The sequence below is a fragment of the Lepidochelys olivacea genome (genome assembly GCF_965140295.1).
Source record: "Lepidochelys olivacea isolate rLepOli2 genome assembly, chromosome: 3".
Lineage (NCBI taxonomy): Eukaryota > Metazoa > Chordata > Testudines > Cheloniidae > Lepidochelys > Lepidochelys olivacea.
In genome coordinates, this window is record NC_140413.1 from 147,060,618 (window position 1) to 147,080,579 (window position 19,962).

Consider the following 19,962-nt stretch of genomic DNA (forward strand, 5'->3'; position numbering starts at 1 on the left):
GTCTGGAAATTCAGTTATATACTGAAGACTAGTGTTTACCTCTTCCATCGAATGAGAATCAATCACTGCAGTTTTCCTTTAACAAGTGAAACATGTTTTTCCCCCCTCCAGTACTTGCTGAAGGGATTTTTATAAAGTTTACCAAAAAAATTCACTTCAGCACTGAGTGTATGAGACCTCATTTGAAAGGTGGTAGGGTTTTTTGAGGGAATTACGAAAATTGCGGGATCAGGGTCTTAACTCTATGCATAATGTGTGGTTGGATGGCTGTGCCCACCCAGAGCCCTCATGGGGCCTGTGTGAGGGTGCAGTAGTCCACCTGCATGCTGGATGCTCCAAAATTAGGGATGCACAGTGAAAAAGCTTTCTCAGTCCTGTGACACTGTATTTATATAAACTGTAAAATGAATTACTCCCAATTGCCCTGAAGTAAAGTGCTTAACAGCCACTGACCATAGAGGGGAGAAGTATACATACTGGGTATGCATCTAGCATTTATACTTATAAAAATATCATGCATAATGAAAACTGTGTAAATATTTATAAAAATACCTTTGTGTAAGGTCTGTAACATATTTAATATTTTCAATCAATTCACATGCAGTGCTTGCGTGTCTGTGCCAAATGTAACATTTGGAAAAATGAACCTTTAGTAAAACTGTCAGAAGAGTTGTGTTAAGTTCAGGTAGCTGCCAACAATAACTTCTGGGAGCATATCATTGGAAGAAGCCAAACAATGCTGGGGTCTCTATCAGAATTAACTGTGGCACTTGTAAAAATATTATCATTTTAGTATTTATGGACTTCCTATCCCCTAACCTGCGGGACTCCCAACAACTATTTTCTTAGTTAACATTCTGCTTAAAGCATTTTTGCTTTCATCAAATAGATGGAGTTTCCTTTTAAATCTGGTGTTCAAAATGATCTTGGTTGTGAGAACTCCTAACAAACACAGAAGTGTCTCTCTAAAGCATGTTTATACCTTTGGGCATAGCAAAAGCCTGAGCTCCGTTGCCAATTCTTGCTATGTTTGGGGTTTTTTTCTCTTAAAATGCCAGCTCCTGGACTGATGGCACTCCATGCAAAATCTCACCACTCCTTTAAGACAAAATGGTCTCCCCAGCCCTCCTGGTTGCAGAGAAAATCTTGCAATCCTGAACTGTAAAGAAGCAAAAATCAGGAAGCAAATGAAAAGAACCCCAAATGTGGTTTCAAACTCATTTTCCGCAGCCAATCTTGATTTTTTTTGGGGGGGGAGAGCTCTCCTGACTGACTGATTTTGAATGCCTGGCATTAGTTCAGATGCAGCTCTAACTAGGGAGCAGTTAGCAATGCCTCCATAATGCTGCGCAAACTAGCCATCATGAGATATATTTAAAATCAAGTGTGTCTTGAGTGTATTCCAGCCAGCCCTGGGCTGTGCCAGGTTTTCAGTTCAGCTGCAGTTTGCCTCACACCAGGGAGCTGCCTAGCGCCCAGTCCAACCCTCTGCAAGCACGTGGGCTTAGCCCTGAGCGGTGCCGGTGTGAGCAGACACCCAGGCTCCAGAGGGAAGCGTTGGCCACACGCAGGACCTGCTGCAGCCATCAGGCTTGCAACAGCCTGTGGATGCTGCTGCTGCTTTCTCGCCTGCAGCCTCTGGGGACGAGCAAGGCGCAGAGTAAGGCGTTTCCCATCCAATGCACCAGCCCGGAGAAGGGGGAGGGCGCGCAGGGGAGGGAGCTGCCGGGTGACAGGCGGTCACAGGTGCTGCTGTTGCCTCTGAGTCACGGGAGAGGCGTCTCTGCGCCCCAACCAGCTGCTGCTCCCCCTCCCCCTCCTCAAGGCTGCTGCGGCTGCCAGCCCAGGCAGAGCCAACTCCTCACAGGCGGCCTTGCTTGCGGGAGGAGCAGCCACCGAGCCGCGCAGCCGCTGGGAAGGAGCTGACGCCCTGGGAAGCCGGTAAGTTGCTGCGCACAAAGATCTGCGTCCCCAGCCCCTGCATGAGCCGCCTGGCCCGGCAGGCAGGTGGTTTGCAGGCAGCGGGCGTTTTCTTTCCCTTGCATGATGTGGAGACTTCGTATTTTGGGCTGCAAGCGGCGGCAGGGCGGGTTTGTAAATACCAACCCCCAGGGAGCAGCGCTCCCAAGGCGCGAGCGGGGCACAGTTCTGCTCTCAGAGCTGCTCGGGGCATCGCCCCTCGGGTAACCGGCTTCCCCTGGGCATGTCCAGTGAGCCCGGATCCGCCCCATGCAGCAGGACTCCAGTGTTCTGCTGGGGGTGCGCAGGGCGAGCCAGCTCTGCCCTCAGGGCTGCCCGGTGCATTGCGACTAGTGATCCTCTTCTCCTTCCTCCCTGCAAAACAGACACAATTCTGCTCCTTCCCAGAGCCACCCAGTCCGTCAGGGCTCAGCTTTCCCGCTTGCCCTCTCCCTGTGAAACAGGTCCAGTTCTGCTCCAACAGGCGGCCACCTGGCACATATCTGCTCCCATATTCTGCAGCATGTGCGTGAAACGGGCACAGTTCTGCTCTCCCCGTGCATCTTGGCTGATACTTTGCTCTCCACAGGGAACAACTGGCAAAATTCTGCCCTGGGATCTATCTACCCAGCGCAGCGTGGCTCTTCTATTCTGCCCTTCTGTGTGCACAGAGTGGGCAAAATTCTGGGCGTGGAGCTGCCATAAGCATCACAGGTTTTTTTTTTTTTTTTTGCTCTGCTCTCTCAGGAGCCGATTACAGGAGTCAAGATGCAGTGTGTTTTGCCATAACACTTGGCAACTTAGAACAATTGCACTGAAACAGCTTGGCTACTGTCTGAGTTAATTTTTAAAAAAAGCTGTCAATTTCAGTGACTTCAAAAATTAGCATTCAGACAGACAAATGTAATCGATGCAATTACTGAAGGTGATACCTGGTTTCATTTCCTACTTTCAGAGTCACATATTTGAATAAAAATAGAGTGGTGTTGGGTTTTTTTGTTTCTTTTTGGCAGGATGTCATTTTTGCAGTGCAGTTCTGGATTGGGTCAGTTTAAAACTAAATATCTACTTGAATGCTGCATTTCTGAATAGCTACGTAGCTGTGACTTGAATGCATCAGAGTACTCAGCTGAAAAGAGAGCCTATGGTACAGTGTAATATGGATTGTCTGACAGATTGTAAGTCAGGAACTCACCAAAGAGGTTTATTAGGATGCTATCTAAAAGTAAAGCTGAGGTAAGATTTTGAAAAAAATTATTTCACATGAAAATAAAGTCCCAAATGCAGGAAGCAATTAGTGGAAGAGTTCATCACTGTAGATTGTAGTTGTGATTTAAAGGTATTTAGAATCTTAATATTTATAAAATATTGTTTCATTTAACTAAAATGAGCTTGAGCTTTTACTTTTCTTTGAAAGCATTTGGGAAATTGCTCCACTGTCACCAATCATTTCAGTGGGTCATTCATTATTCCTTGCTAAATGTGGATTAGAGAGGTATACAGGGGACAGTATGTTTGAATAAACAATTAAAAGCATGAATTTAAAAACAATTGAAAACCTTAAATGGATGATTCCTAAAACTCATCTTCATTTGAAATCTTAATGAGATCATTCTTATAAAATGATTGTGCTTCACTTAGGATTTTTTGAAACATGGTACCAATAGGGGAATTGTGGTTCTCATTGGATCTCCAAGAGCAGGATTTTGTGCATTCTTCACAGGAAAAGAAAGCACAATATTGGAATCCAAAATGTCACCTGGGTGACTGCAGAAATATAAACGTGTATATAGTTAAATGATTACTGTGTTGCGAGGATTTTATTTTTAAATGGTGTTATGAAGGACCTAGGTTTTTTTACTGTGTTCATATTTAGATTTATGTTCTCACAGCAGCATGTTACAAGTAGCATTTATAGCACTGGTATTTTGAAAAGTGACTAAAGTAGATCTATACTGCCAAAATATTCTTTGATTTGAGCATTTGTTTCTACATTGGAATATGCTGGAATAAATTGGTTTTTAAACAGGTTTTTTGTTTTGTTTTGTTTTGTTTTGCTTTTGTCTCTCTTCAGAAAAATAGTAAAGAGTCAGATTTTCCCTGGCCCTAGTATGGGTGAGCAGTGTAGAGAGAGGAGGCTTCACAGGGTCCATCCTCTGCACAGATCAAGGAAAATTACAGTCCTCACTCTCACGAGCTCAGCGAGAGTTCACTTGTGCACTGTCAAGAGTACACATCACCCCCAAGAATGAGGGGACACATAGCTGTGGCTCCCCCTCTCACCCCCCCATTACAGCCTTCAAAGCAGGCCAAATGCGCCAGGAGGACAGGGGTCTGGAGTTTGCAGCCTGGGGGGAGAAGAGGGGAGAATTATCTTTTTTTAAAGTGCAGTCTCAACCCAAGCTTTCCCTGGGGCATTGTGGCTCTGCACTAGCCCTTCAAGTGATGTGGCTACATACTGCAATCTAGCACCAAAGAACTGTTTTAAAACTCTTCCAAACCACTTGTATCAGCTCTGATGTGACCAAGTAAAGCCATCGGTTTGGCAAACAAAACTGTTCTTAGGTTTTTTTTTTTTTTCCTGTAAACCAGAGCAACATACTTAATAATCTGTTTCAAATAAAATGTCTTCCTTATGGGTGAAATCCTGGTCCCCGAGCCCAAGTCTTGAGTAGGAGTTTTGTACAGGGAAGAGTTTTTTCTCTTCATGTCTCGTTACCAAGTTCAGAGCACCTTCCTGGCTCGCTCTAGTTCTCCTCCTTTTATTTCTCCTTTTCAATGAGGTGGTATTCCAAAGGATCAAGAGAATTCATAAACTCGCTGTCCATGCATCTACCACGCTCCCGTTCTGCCATGAGTAGAACTCCTGCTGCACGGGGACTGCAGAGTCCACTCTGTGGCCTCTTCGTATCCTGACTCCACTGCACAGCAGAAGCACAGTGTTTGTGCTACTGCAGGATTTGATCTAATTGCACAGCTAGTGATGCAAACGTAAAGTAGTGGGAAAAAATGCAGCAAGAATTACATTACCCTCGAAACAGCCATTGCCCTTCTTTGGGGGTTCCCAGATTATCCTGAATGGAGTCACTCTGCCTCCTTTAGAGTGGCCTTACAAGGGCACATCTTCACTGCAGAGTTAACTCTGGGTATTGTCAGCTTGGTTAGCATAGCCCAGGTGTGAGCAGTCACGCTGCAAAGCCCGCTGCAAAATTACTGCATCCTCACTGGTGCGCCACTCAAGTGTGTCGCTAGGACTTATGGGGCATGTGCTGCAGTAAATGGTGCCACTCTGATTCTTTCCCAGTGGATTGTGAAAGAACTTGTCTGTCCTTCTGGGCACAGGGGGGCAGGGACATGAACAAGAGAACTGTCAGCCCTCAAGTGACTTTTTTCCTGCATCCTCACTGAAAAGTGGATGAGTTACCAGCCCAAGTGAAAGCAGCCCCTGAGGTGTAACCCACTCTTCCAGCTAAGCCAGAATTTAAGCACTGCAAAACTCAGGTGAAAGGGTTTTTTGTGTGGATGGGAGAGAGATTAGAGGCAACACTAAAATAAGAGCCCGAGTTTGCTCTGCAACGAAGACCTCACGAGGGAGGACACAATAACACAAATGTGCCCTTGCTGTGGGAACGCTCACACCAGGCTAGTCTAACCCATTTGCCAACTCTATAGTGAAGACATACCCTAAAATGTGAATCCATTTCAGTATGCTTTTCAATGGACCTACTCCTTTATTTAATGTTGTATTTTTGGATGCCCTACTTGAGGTAATCATTACTTCCAAAACCTTGCATTGAATTTAAAATAGTATTAAGCTCATCACACTATTAATCCAACATGGGACTCTTACAGGAATCGGGTATAACAGAAGCAATCTTGGAGTAGGCAAACAGTGATATTTTTGTGGTTTTGGAAGTAACTCAGTGAGTTTTGCAAAACAATACAGATTGAGTTAGTATACAAAAATGACAGGGAGCTAGAGAGCTAGCCAGGGTGATAAGAGGAACTTTATGCTGCCATGGGATAAATCCCCAGGTATTGCAAGCTAAGCATTCGTTTTCACACTAATACTATTTGAGTCCACAAATTATTAATTACATTTATAGGCAGCCTTTGCCTTTGGTGTCAGTGAGCTGGAAAGGTTTTTCTTCTTAAAAGTCTAGGAAATGATATACAAAAACCTATATTTGCTAGGACTGCACATTCTAGCACCCAAAAGCCCAAGAATGCAAAAGTTATAGTTGAAATACTCAACTTAAATTTTACCTTCTTGCATGTACACAGTGATCATTTTATTGAAGGTATATGCTACATCTTTGCCTACGGTTGTAGAAGAAGCTGCTATAATATATTGGTCAGAAAACTTACGCAGTCTCATACATATAAAGATAGCATGACTGTGCATGCAATGGGATAGAGTTAAGGGGGTGTGTTCAACCTTAACTTTTACATTAGATGCAATGTAGATGCTTAACTGTATGCTCTTAATGTTGCATTAATGTTGTATGCTTGCATTTAATTGGGAAGAAGTTCAGAAATTCTGTTTCACTACCTTGATCACTATCAGAGGAGGTAGTAAAGGCATTCTCTTTGCAGAACAAGTTTAGATAAGACATTAGATGAAGTGATGGAGGCAGTTATCTTGCTGAGGGTCAGACTGGGTGATACAAGTGATCTTTTCTGTGATTCTATGCCATTGCAAATAGTGACTGACCTTCTGTAGAGATAAAATTGCTGATTACAAGCTGAAGTCATCCAGACTGAGTTTCTCATCCAAGCTTCACAGAAGCTGTCCAGATGTACTTTTATGGCAGTAAAAATATTTTAAAGGTAACATGCAAAGCATTTTTTTAAAACTGGGTTTGTTCACTCATTTTGTGTGGTTTTTTTTTTTTTATGGTGCATAAAGAAGGGCTAAAAAGCAGTAGGAGTTTTTTTATGTTTTTATCTTAGAAATATTTGAAATATCAAGCCTGATCTTCATTGAGATCCAAGAGAAATCTTCCAGGAAAACAGAGCATGTGTATTATGAGCTCTTGCATCTTAATGGCAGAACTGAGGCATTGAATCTTTAATCACAACATTCTTTCTCCGAAATGTTAATTGGACATTGGTGTGAAATCTTAACTATAAGAAACAATTTAAAACAATCTGACTAAAGAATGTTAATATTGTTCCATGTGAATTGTTTGATGGCTTTTAAAAAATCTGGGAAGTTAATTACAAAAATTAGATTAAAAGAATGTTAAGGTTGCAAAAGTTAGGAAGTGCCAGAATTAAGGATGGTTGTTACCTTAATTTGATTCCCTTGTGCATAGTTAATATAAAACCATCAGTCATAACATAATCTCATACTATTTTTCAGCACAGGACTTCACCTCATTCAGTGCACAATGAATGAGGCCAGAAGTCTCAAGAAGAGAGAAGATATTTTCTTATTTTAAGGTACTGGGCCAGGAGAGCTGAGTTCTATTGCTAAGCTGCCACAGACTTCCTATATAGTGTTGAGTACCACTATCATAATGTGTATGCACAATGGGGCCGAATTAAGGTTGCATAGGAAACTTTAATCCTGGCATTTCCTAACTTCTCATTCCTTGACTTTGCAATCTTAACATTCTAATTTTGGATTTTTTCATATGTAATTTTAATTATGAAGAATTTTGAACATCATAAGACTTTACTCCTGCTTCTTGCACTATCCAGCAAGGGGATCAAAGGAGTTTCCCTGCCACTATCACCAGCTGAGAACTCTTCTAAGCCAGTTGTAAAACCAACTCTGTAGATAGCAGTACTCACTTTTCTCCTGATCCACCTGGGAAGTCAATCAAAGACACCTGTGAGGATAGGAGGAGTACTGCTTTAGATCTGTAATGACCCAGGGGGAGGTGCTAGAGCAGACTTTAGGTTTAAGCTCTTCAGTGAAGCACAGGCCAATGGTGGACCAAATAGCCATTATTCTTGTAAAGTTCCTTGTTCAGTGCTGAAAGGAAGTGACTCTGACTCACATGAGAGGGCCTACTACAAGAGGGGCTGTAAGAGACAGTTGATTATTTCTTTAGTACTTGGGAGGTGCTGAGGGCATAGACCTATTTTAATTTTAGTTTGGTTATAGGTTTTTGTTTGTTTGTTCCCCCTCCCCCATGTGTATTCATGCCTTTTTTTAAAAACTTAATAAGAACAGCTATACTGGGTCAGATCAGTGGTCAGTCTAGCTCAGTATCCTGTCTTCCGACAATTGCCAATGCCAGGTGCTTCAGAGGGAATGAACAGAACAGGGAAGTTATCAAGTGATCCATCCCCTATCATCCACTCTCAACTTCTGGCAGTCAGAGGTTTAGGGACACCCAGAGCATGGGGTTGTATCCCTGACCATCTTGGCTAATAGCCACTGATGGACCTATCCTCCATGAACTTATCTAGTTCTTTTTTTCTAACTTTTTTTTTTTTTTTTGGCCTTCACAGTATCCCCTGGAAACAAGTTCCACAGGTTGACTGTGTGTTGTGTGAAGAAGTACTTCCTTATGTTTGTGTTAAAATTGCTGCCTGTTGATTTCATTGCATGACCTCTGGTTCTTGTGTTATGTGAAGGGGGAAATAACGTTTTCTCCACACCGTTCATGATTTTACAGACGTCTACCATATCTCCCTTAGTCATTTATTTTCTAAGCTAAACAGTACCAGTCTTTTTAATCTCTCCTCGTATGGAAGCTGTTCCATACGCCTAATAATTTTTATTGCCCTTGTTTATACTTGTTCCAATTCTACTATATCTGTTTTTGAGATGGGGTGAGCAGAACTGTCTGCGGTATTCAAGGTGTGGGCGTACCATGGATTCATATAGTGACATGATATTTTCTGTCTTCTCTGTCTCTTTCCTAATGGTTCCTGACGTGTTCATTTTTTTTGACTGCTGCTGTGCATTGGGCAGATGCTTTCAAAGAACTATCCATGATGACCACAAGATCGCTTTCTTGAGTGGTAACAGCTAATTTAGGCCCCATCATTTTTTATGTGTAGTTGCAGTTATGTTTTCCAGTGTGCATTACTTTGCATTTATCAACATTGTATTTCACTGCCATTTTCTTGCCCGGTCACCCAGTTTGGTGAGCTCCCTGTGTAACTCTTTGCAGTCAGCTTTGGAGTTAACTATCTTGAGTAATTTTGTTTAATATTTCCCTAAGTAGGATATGTTGATGCATCCTTGAATTGTGTGGTAGCACTATTAGATTTTTCTCATGAAGAAAGAGATTTTAAATGAAGTAAAAAATAGATGCCTTTTTAAAGATCCTTGACTATGAAAGAATATTGTACAGCTCACACATCTAGCTATTTGGATCTTACAAAGACTTTTGAATGTCATTCTTGATTCTGATCCTTGGTAAATCTGACCTTTCTAACTTTATTCAACAAAACATTAAGAAAACATACTGTGCTCAAAAAACAACTATTCTTCTCTCCATCCAAGGGTGTTGGAATGTGGGGGAGGGTGCACGGGGGCCATGGCCTTCCCACTTTTTACTGGCTGTAAGGGCGAACGACGGGGAGTGGAAGCAGAGAGGAGCAAGTGGGGGTGGGGCCTTGGAGGAACAAGCAGCGCAGGGGTGGGGCCTCGGGGTAAGGGGTGGTGTGAGGTTGGGGGCTCAGAGAGAGAGAGCAGTGTTGGGGGCAGTGCAACGCAGTGGGACGGAGCCACGATTCAGTGTCCTGTGCACCCCCGCTTTTAGGGCACTTCCACAGCTCCAGTCTCCATCTGTATGTGTATCTCTCAGTATTGTGTATATGGGCCCACTACAAGAGTAGAATCAACCCGTTTTATATTAACATCTCTTTAAATGCTTTTCATACATCTTTAATAGAAACTCTCTAAATGTACCATTAACTCAATTTAACTGTTGTAGCTAAATATGGTTTGATTTAGTTTTCTAAAATGACTTTAATTCTATTTATTCTCTGGGGTAGACAAACGAAACCTGGAACACGGGCAAAGATTAGACAGATATGTCACTCTTTTTTTTTTTACTGTACGCTTCAAGGTGCACATTCCAAATATGCCAACATTCAGTTTTCAATTTGGCACACCAGTAATTTAAGTAACAGTAGCATGCTCAGACTACCTATTGCCACTGCTTCTAATGATTCATTGACAGTGGTAAGTAGTGTTTGGTATCCGTTTACCATCTTTGTTTTCAGGTACAGTTGATATACTCTCTTTTGGGGATTACAGTGTTGAATTTTTCTATAAAATGTCTCCCGACCATAAGACTCTATTCCTGTCTTGTGTAACAACTATAAATTATTGACATCTCCCTTTTCAGTTTCAGACTATATCTGTACCAGTATAAATCTTCTTAATTTTACAAAAACTGTATGATGGCATGATGAACCAACCATGATAATATTCTTCTAAATGTGAATACAAATCTGGCTGAGTTTGTTGAGAGAATTAAGGTATTGGGTAATGTAGTCACAAGGAATTTAAAAACAAAAAGCCTAAGAAAACAAAAGCCGCATATGTCAGAGTAATACTGAAGGAAGGGGGAAATGCCACAGGATCTGCCCTTAGTTTTTAAATACAGCAGTGCCTAGTCATGGAAGTTGGGGGGAGGATGGGGGAGAAAGCTGTCTCTCCAGCCTTGGTTATACTTAACTTTTCTTCACAAAGATATCTCAGCTCCTGTGTGCATGCCCCACAAATCAGAGAGAAGGGCTCCTGGTGCAATTTTTATATGTACAGATATGTTCAACTATGTTAAGTTCCTTTTGACAGCCCCTACCTTTTATCTCATTCTTCTTTCTAGCTCTTTTGGCCTTTAGATTGTTTGTTTGCTCTTGGCCCTGAGACAATGAGAGAATTGTATGGCCAGAATGCAAGTGACATTGAGAGGATAATGTGATTGTTTGTCCTACATGTGAGGCACTTGTATCTTCCAGCTTGCAAAGGATTGATGCAAAAGTTTACTACCCTTGATCAGTTTAACTTGGCTGCCTGTTTGCTCATGACTTTTTGGAATAGGACCCTGGAAGAATAACCACAATTCAAGAGGGTGTGATACATTGTGACCAAAGACACTTCCTGCAATTTGGCAACATCTTTCAGTGATGTATGTGTAGATCAGCTTCCTGCAGCTCCCATTGGCCGGGAACAGTGAACTGTGGCCACTGGGAGCTGCGAGCGGCCATACCTGCGGACACTCGGGTAAACATAGCGGCCCTCCAGGGGCTTACCCTGAACAAGCCGCGAACCAAGTTTGGGAACCCCTGGTGTAGATATAACATGCACACGTGGGTGCTTCAATACTAGTAGGGTGCATAAGGAATGGAATGGAAAACAGTGCTCAGAATATTATAATGATGTTATATAAATCAGTGGCACTCCCTCGCCTGGAGTGCAGTGTTTAATTCTAGTCATCCCATCTAAAAAAGATATAGCAAATATTGGTTTCCTTTTTAAAGGCATACAAAATGAATGATATAGAGAGGCTAGATAGGGTGAATAGAAAAGCCCGTTGTCAAAGACATGATACCGGACTAGACAGCACTGGTTTTATGGCAATACTATGTTCCTATATGCACCTTTCCCAGTTGGCAGGATTTGTTACACTTTAACTGACATACAGTACATGAGCAATATGCATTTGAGGGGCAATGCTTTAAAATAAAGTACAGAAGACCCTAGACCTGTCCCTGGAATCTCCTAAGCTATCTCCGTTCACTTGTGCCTAGGGTCCACAGCCACATCAACAAAAGCACAGATTTAATGGTAGAGTTGAGTGGTCAATTACAAAACAAAATTCACTTTAATTTCATTCTAAAAAGTTGCAACATTCTTCATTAAACAATTATTTGACAGTTATTACTCAACCACCTCTGACCAACAGTATCAAAATTACTAATGGATATAAAAGGATCTGCGTAGGAGATGAAAATCGACAAACAGGATAAACCAGTGCAAAATAGTAGTTTTATTGCAAACAGCCATCTTTTGTCTAATGTTAAGTAATTAAAAAGTAAAAATTTATTTTTATTGACTTCTGCATATCATCTTACCTTGAAACGACTCTAGAGCTCTACGTTGGCAGAAGACTATACACATTTCCTAATGTTAATGTTGGCGTTGAATAGCAGCTGGAATGCCAGGATACTACTTTTGTGACTTTGAAGGAGACTTTGAAGGAAATTGTGGAGTGGCATGTACTAAAACTGTAACAATATTTTCGTAATTTTAAATACTTTTTAGTGATGCCTTTGCCTAGCAGAAAGTATATCCATTAAAATTTAAATCTTTGAATTGTGTTTGAAAAATTCACTGAAAATATGACAGGTTTCAGAGTAGCAGCCGTGTTAGTCTGTATCCGTAAAAAGAAAAGGAGTACTTGTGCACCTTAGAGACTAACCAATTTATTTGAGCATAAGCTTTCGTGAGCTACAGGATGAAGTGAGCTGTAGCTCACGAAAGCTTATGCTCAAATAAATTGGTTAGTCTCTAAGGTGCCACAGGTACTCCTTTTCTTTTTACTGAAAATATGAAAAGAGAATCTGTATGCAGCTGAACAACGTCCAAGAAAAGAAATACATTTTAGGCCCCAGTTCTCAGATTAAGCAAGGATTTAACTCCTGTTTAAATTAATGGGTGTTTTGTATACATAATTAGAATTGGGCCCTAAAATACCATATTCTCTCTCTTCCTCTGACCCACCCACACTTCACATTTGCAGGGAAAGACTGCAATACTCTACAATTATCGTTACAACTTTATCCTGTAGTCCTGCAAAAGAGAGATTCTAGCTGTTGTTACAATGTCAGTATTAACATCAAGTAAGTGTGGGGGGAGGGGAGACTACACACAAACTACGTTCAAAGAATGTTAAATTGGAAAAGTCAAGCACTCCTAAATTAGGACAGGGTAGTCAATAGGCGGACTGTGGACCAAATCCGGACTGCCAGACGCTTTTGAAGGGACCGTGAAATCCTTTTATTTACCTATAGGGTTGTCGATTAATTGTAGTTAACTCACACGATTAACTCAAAAAAATTAATCAGGATTAAAAGAAATTAATCGCTGTTAATCACACTTTTTTTAACCTCACTGTTAAACAATAGAATATCAAGTGAAATTTAATAAATATTTTTGGATGTTTTTCTACATTTTCAAATATATTGATTTCAGTTACAACACAGAATACAAAGTGTACAGTGCTCGCTTTATATTATCACTTTTATTACAAATATTTGCACTGTAAAAATGATAAAGAAATAGTAGTTTTCAGTTCACCTCATACAAGTACCTAAGTGCAGTCTCTTTATTGTGAAAGTGAAACTTTTAAATGTAGTCTTATTTTTTTTGTTAAATAACTGCACTCAAAAAAACAATGTAAAACTTTAGAGCCTACACATCCACTCAGTCCTACTTCTTGTTCAGCCAATCACTAAGACAGACAAATTTGTTTACATTTACAAATGGTGCCCACTTCTTGTTTACAGTGTCACCTGAAAGTGAGAGCAGGTGTTTGCATGGCACTTTTGTAGCTGGCATAACAAAGTATTTATGGGCCAGGTATGCTAAACATTCATATGTGCCTTCATGTTTCGGCCACTATTCCAGAGGACGTGCTTCCATCCGATGAAGTGAGCTGTAGCTCACGAAAGCTTATGCTCAAATAAATTGGTTAGTCTCTAAGGTGCCACAAGTACTCCTTTTCTTTTTGCGAATACAGACTAACACGGCTGTTACTCTGAAACCTTCCATTCTGATGATGCTCATTTAAAAAAAAAAATGCATTAATTAAATTTGTGGCAGAACTCCTTGGGGGAGAATTCTGCCATATGTTTCATGTTATAGCAATCTCGGATGATGACCAAGCACATGTTGTTCGTTTTAAGAACACTTTCACTTCAGATTTGACAAAACGCAAAGAAGGTACCAATGTGAAATTTCTAAAGATAACTACAGCACTCGAACCAAGGTTTAAGAATCGGAAGTGCCTTCCAAAATCTGAGAGGGACAAGGTTTGGCGCATGCTTTGAGATGTCTTAAAAGATCAACACTCTGATGCGGAAACTACAGAACTGAACGACCAAAAAAAAAAAATCAATCTTCTGCTGGTGGCATCTGACTCAGATGATGAAAATGAACATGCGTCGTTCCGCAGTGCTTTGGATCGTTATCGAGCAGAACCCATCTTCAGCATGGATGCATGTCCTCTGGAATGGTGGTTGAAGGTGAAGGGACATTAGAATCTTCAGCGCATCTGACACGTAAATATCTTGCAACGCCGGCTACAACAGTGCCATGCAAATATCTGCTGTCACTTTCAGGTGACATTGTAAACAGGACGCCGGCAGCATTATCTCCTGCAAATGTAAAGAAACTTGTTTGTCTGAGCAAATGACTGAACAAGAAGTAGGACTGAGTGGACTTCGTTTTATTTTTGAGTGCAGTTTTTTTTGTACATAAGTTGAATTTATAAGTTCAACTTTCATGATAAAGAGAATTACACTACATTATTTGTATTAAGTTAATTGAAAAATATAATTTTTTGTTTTTTACTGTGCAAATATTTGTAATCAAAAATACCATAAAGCGAAGACTATGCACTTTGTATTCTGTGTGGTAATTAAAATTAATATATTTGAAACTGTAGAAAACATCCAAAATATTTAAATAAATGGTATTCCATTATTCTTTAACAGTGTGATTAATCGTGCAATTAATTGCTTGACAGCCCTATTTACTTACGCTAACATTGCCTGTTTCTGCCTTTAAAAGCCCAAGCTCTCAGCCCCACAGCTGACAACTTGGGCTGTCAAAGGCAGCAACAGGTGATGTAAATGCAGGGCTGACCACCTGAGCCCCAGGGCGGCAGGGCTCTGGGCTGTCAGTGCCCCACACTGTCAGCTAAGTTGGTGAGGACACGCACCGCTGACAGAGGGGGTGTAGTGTGGACATGAAAAATTATAATAATTGCTGCAGTGGTTGTATGTCGACCTAACTTAAGTCAACTTAATTTTATGGTGTAGACTTGCCCTTCTCATTATGATGATTGTTATTGCGGTGTGAAAAATGTTTCTCTGGAGTCTGGTACTTGACTATACCTAGGGCTTGACCAAAAAGTGTGGACCTTGACACAAAATATTTGGCTACCCCTGAGTTAGGAAATGTCAGAATTAAGGTTGTCTGTCTGTACAACCTTAATTTGGCCTCCTTATGTGTATGCACAATCACATCAATGACCTAGTACTACTTTGCCCCACCTCACCCCTCAGTACACAGGATGGACTATGCTCTGGGTTGATCCCACCCTCTTCTGGCTCCTTGTCCCAATCTGTCCCTCCACCCACCCACACATGTAGCTCTTGCTCTTGTCCCTTCTGCATTCCAGTCAGAGTGCAGTTTCCACCATGCTTTGTGGGTGTCAGCAGGGGAGCACTGAGAGCACAGGAGACAGTCTCTGCTCTCACTTCCAGTGCTCAACACCACAGTGGCCCACAGCTGCAGCAGCTGAGAGCAGCAGTTGCAGGGAAAGTCTCCTTGCTCAGCTCTAGGCTGGAGCATGCTCTGTTGTTTTGTGGGTATGGTGCATTCACATGGGAGCCATAAGGGGATGAAACTTGCTCAGTGCAGATGAAATCTTTGGCGTTCTTAGCTCCCAAAGTAAAAAGTCTTTACTGAGCATGCGTGAATTGCAAGTTTTCAAAGGCTTCTAACTGGGCCAATTTGAGCAGTGTTTTTTTTTTTCAGGAACAGCAAAAGGCACATCTCTTACACAAAGGCAAATTTCAAACCCATGCTCCAAAGCATAGTCGCACAAGAACTTCTCAACAAAATGGTGGTTTTGCCCATGTTTTAAAAAAAAGATTTGTACAATGTTTTTTTTCCCCTAAACTTCATTCTTGGAAATGGCTCAACCATTTTTGCTCAGAGTATCCCAAAATATTCAGCCTTAGGCAAACACCTGGCTGGAAAATTTCAACCCAAATGGCTACAGATTGGCAAAGTTATAAGCAACTGAAAGCAGGGTCTTATAATGGAAAGTGTTGGCAAACCTGAAGAAAAGGCAGCACTACCTATACCACCTATAATACATGCTGGAAGAAATGATGTATTGACCTTAAGTACCGTAATATGAAGGAAGTCGTATTTATCGTACTCTGTGTGGAGGAGAGGGTTTCAAGGTGGGGTTCAAGGTGTTCGTCTAAAATGGCAAAGTCAGTCAGATGATTTGATTGATTGAAAGTGTTTCTTTGATATGCAATACTAGGGGCTGTCAGTTTTAGAATTTTCAGTGTGTAGTCTTTGGGTTTATGAGCTCCCAAAGTGTCTCAAGCCTAAACTTACAGCTGCTAGAATAGGAAAATTATATGGGCACAGAACTCAAGATAAACAGCAGTTTGAGAGTGTTGTTTATAAATACTCGCATCATCTTGAAATGTAATTTAAATAACTGAACCTCAGCTAATTTAAAATGTATTAAAAATATTTAAATCATCTGCTGTCATTAGTCTTTCACTCAGGCCTGTCTAGGCTAGCAAATTGGGTCCGTTTAACGATGCTGGTCAGGGGTATGAAAAATCCACGCCCCTGAGTAGTGTTGTTAAGATGAGCTAAGTCCCCTTGTAGAGAGTGCTAGGTTGATGGAAGAATTCTTGCTTAAAAAAATGCTTTTTAAAAAAAAAAGATATTTATCTGAAGACTAAACCCAAAGTTTTTAAAACTGGCTGCCTAAAGTTGAGAACTTAAATTCACTTACTTTAGGTCCCTAGCTTTAGACACTCAAGTTTGAAAATTATATTGATAGTATTTTGTAATCTAGTCAAAGCAAATGAGTTAAGATTAGCTGAATGTGTACTATTTTGGTTGCATATTAGTTGAGTACTACTCAACTTCCAATTTTAAAGTTTTCAGACAAAAAGCTTTTCATGGCAGCTTGACAAGAAAGTGAATAGCTAAGAAAGGCTATATTCGATACTCCATGCAGGATTTCAAGTAGAAAGTCAAAAGCAGGTTTTGAAAAACTGGGGTTTTCCTTTGCTGTTACCACTTGAATGAGATTTTCCTCTGACCATTTTAAGGAGTGTTACCCTTCCACTCTTAACAGTAGTCCTTTTGACTATCGAGAGAAGAGCCAATGAATTTAATAAGAGGCTTTTACAAATTTGGTATTTTGTCCTGGATTTAAAAAAATGTTTTGCAAATATCTCTTTTTCTATTTAAGGGGCGGGAGTCTTGTTTTGAGCTCAGCTAAGCATCTTACTGTTAACTTTCTTTTGTCTGGGAATTACTGAAAAAACTAAGGTGAAGTGAAGTTTGTACATATTAATAACTTCCAGGTAAAAAACCTTACAAGGACATTAGTCAGCCAAAAAATATTATTAAAGAGCCAGGAAATCATGCAGCCTGCAGGAGATGGAGTAAAAATGTGTGCCATGGAACATTGGTTTTATAATTAGTTCCTTTTATTTCTGGTACCAAGTGGGATGTGGTGTTACTTTGCTAACTTTTGATCTTTTCATGTGAGGGCTGTATCGTGATCTGGGCCTAGGAAGTTGACATTTGGATATTTGTTGGCACCTAGCTTCTCAGAGCCCTTTATAGGGGAATGGTACTGATTTGCCTCCTCTGTGGATTTTGTCTAAGTAGGAATTTGTGCAGTAGGTTTGTTTCATGTATTGTGTATGATCACAAAGCACTGAGGGTATGTCTACACTGGCAGAGTTACATCTCTGGCAGTTTCAGCGCCGCTTAGAGAGCGTTGAAGGGAAACCGCTGTTGTGTGATCACACTGTCAGATGCCTGCACAATAGCATGCTCACACTTGAGGCACTTGCAGCGGTATTCAGAGCGGTGCACTCTGGGCAGCTATCCCACAAAGCATCTCTTCCTCTTCTGCCACTAAGAGTTGTGGGAAGGCGGAGGGGGTCATGGGATATTCTGGATCCTGTCCCAATGACCCATGATGCATTGCAATCCCCATGCTTCCGTCTGCATTTTGCACCATCTTTCAAAGGTTTGTGTACTGTGTGCTCTGCCTCTTCGGTCTGCCTGAATGGATCCTGCACTGTTGACCAATATGCTGCTCGCTCTGACTAACACGTCATGAGTGGCAGTGGAGTTATTCCTTAAAGTTCAAAGGCAAGAAGAGTGTGACATTGATCTTGCCACGTGTAGTAACTATGACATGAGATTGCTTGTGGCATTCATGGAGGTGCTGACCATAGTGGAACGCTGCTTTTGGGCTTGGGGAAACCAAGCACTGAGTGGTGGGATCACGTCGTCATGTACATCTGGGACGATGAACAGTGGCTGCAGAACTTTCGGCTGAGGAAAGCCACATTCATGGGACTGTGTAATGAGCTTGCCGCTTGTGTTGACGGAAGTGTGCAGGGCCATTAATCATATCCTGCTCCGAAAGACTGTGACTGTGGGCAACGTGCATGACATTGTGGATGGCTTTGCACAAATGGACTTCCCTAACTGCGGAGGGGTGATAGATGGCACACACATTCCAATTCTGGCACCAAATCACCTAGCTACTGAGTACATTTATTGGAAAGGGTATTTCTTTATTTTGCTTGTGGATCACCATAGGTGTTTCACGGACATTAACGCAGGCTGGTCCAGAAAAGTGCATCATGCTCACGTCTTTCGGAACATTGGCCTGATCAAGAAGCTGCAAGCAGAGACTTTCTTCCCAGACCAGAAGATCACCGTAGGGGAAGTTGAAATGCCCATTGTGCTCCTGGGAGACCCCGCCTACCCCTTAATGCTGTGGCCTGTGAAGCCATACCCGGAGAACCTTGACAGAAGCAAGATGCGGTTCAAGAACAGGCTGAGCAAGTGCAGAATGACTGTTTGAGTGTGCTTTTGGCCATTTAAAGGCGCGCTGGCGCTGCCTATTTGGAAGGCTGGATCTGGCCGATGACCATATTGCTAGGCTTATAGCCATGTGATGTACACTCCATAATATTTGTGAAGGGAAGGGTGAAAGCTTCACTCAAGGCTGGACTGCTTAGGCTCAGCGCCTGGAGGCTGAATTTGAACAGCCAGAGACCAGGGCTATTAGAGGGGCGCAGCACGGGTCCATAAGGATCAGGGATGCCTTGAGGCATCAACTTGAAGCTGAAAGCCACTGATATTTGTTGCTATGCTCGGGAGTGCAGTTCTTGTAATGCTAGGAGGTGATTGTGATTGGTGCAGACGATGCACTATGAAGGTTTAAGACAATTGCCTGCCGCTTTGTGGCGCTCTGTTTTCTTTATTCCATTAATTGAAAGATTGCTTTCACATCAAAACAATTCTTTTATTAAAAAACAACAACCTGAGGAGAGAGACAAACAAAAAAACACATTAGCACTCTGGGAGTTGGCGAAGGGAGGGTCCCAGGAGGAGGTGGGGTCCCGGGACAGTTAAAGATTTATATATGTCCAAGTATTGTATGCAACCTTGTCCTTTGGAATACAGTGCAGCGCACACTTTATCTTCAGCAGAGCTAAACTGCAGAGGGATGGGTGTTGAGTGCAGTGGGTACTAGGAGTCCACAGAGCTGTCCTGTGACGGGGCAGGAGTGGAATTCAGTGGGTACAGACTGGAGGTGATTGTGGATCAGTGTGTTGGCAGTGTCTGTGGGGCGCATGGGAAAGAGTTTTTTGCTACAGCGGCTGCAGGGGAGGACGGGTGCGTAGTTGCTCGGTTTGCAGCGCTAGTAGCGCCTGGAGCAGGTCCGCTTGGCGCTCCATAACGTTTAAGAGCCTCTCCGTGGCTTCATTCTGGCAATCCGCCTTCCCCTTTCAGTCCCTCTTCTCGCTGTCCCACCACTCCTTCGATTCTTGTTTTTCGTCTGTGGAGTGCGTCATGACATCATGCAGAAAGTCCCCTTTAGTTCTTTGTGGGCGCTTTCTAATTCTGCACAGCCATTCAGCCGGCGATGATAAAGAGGGAGGGTGGGCTCCCAAGTTCATATCTCTGAAGCCAAAATGCAACATTTTACAGAAGCAGTATTGGTT

General features: G+C 41.9%; 1 protein-coding gene across 6 annotated transcripts in view; it reads left to right on the forward strand.

Annotated features, from left to right (window-relative positions):
• The first annotated feature begins 1,408 nt into the window (after window positions 1-1,408).
• The window catches only part of CDC42EP3 (CDC42 effector protein 3), a 42,744-nt gene continuing 24,190 nt past the window's right edge, over window positions 1,409-19,962 (forward strand). For 2 of the 6 annotated variants that reach the window (XM_084624639.1, XM_084624638.1), the window contains exon 1: window positions 1,449-1,941. The gene's annotated coding sequence lies outside the window, so the exon portion shown is untranslated. Of the gene's footprint in view, window positions 1,942-2,972; window positions 3,005-3,042; window positions 3,196-19,962 lie in introns of those variants that run through there. The other 4 variants (XM_084624642.1, XR_014711059.1, XM_084624641.1 and 1 more) reach the window with 4 other exon arrangements.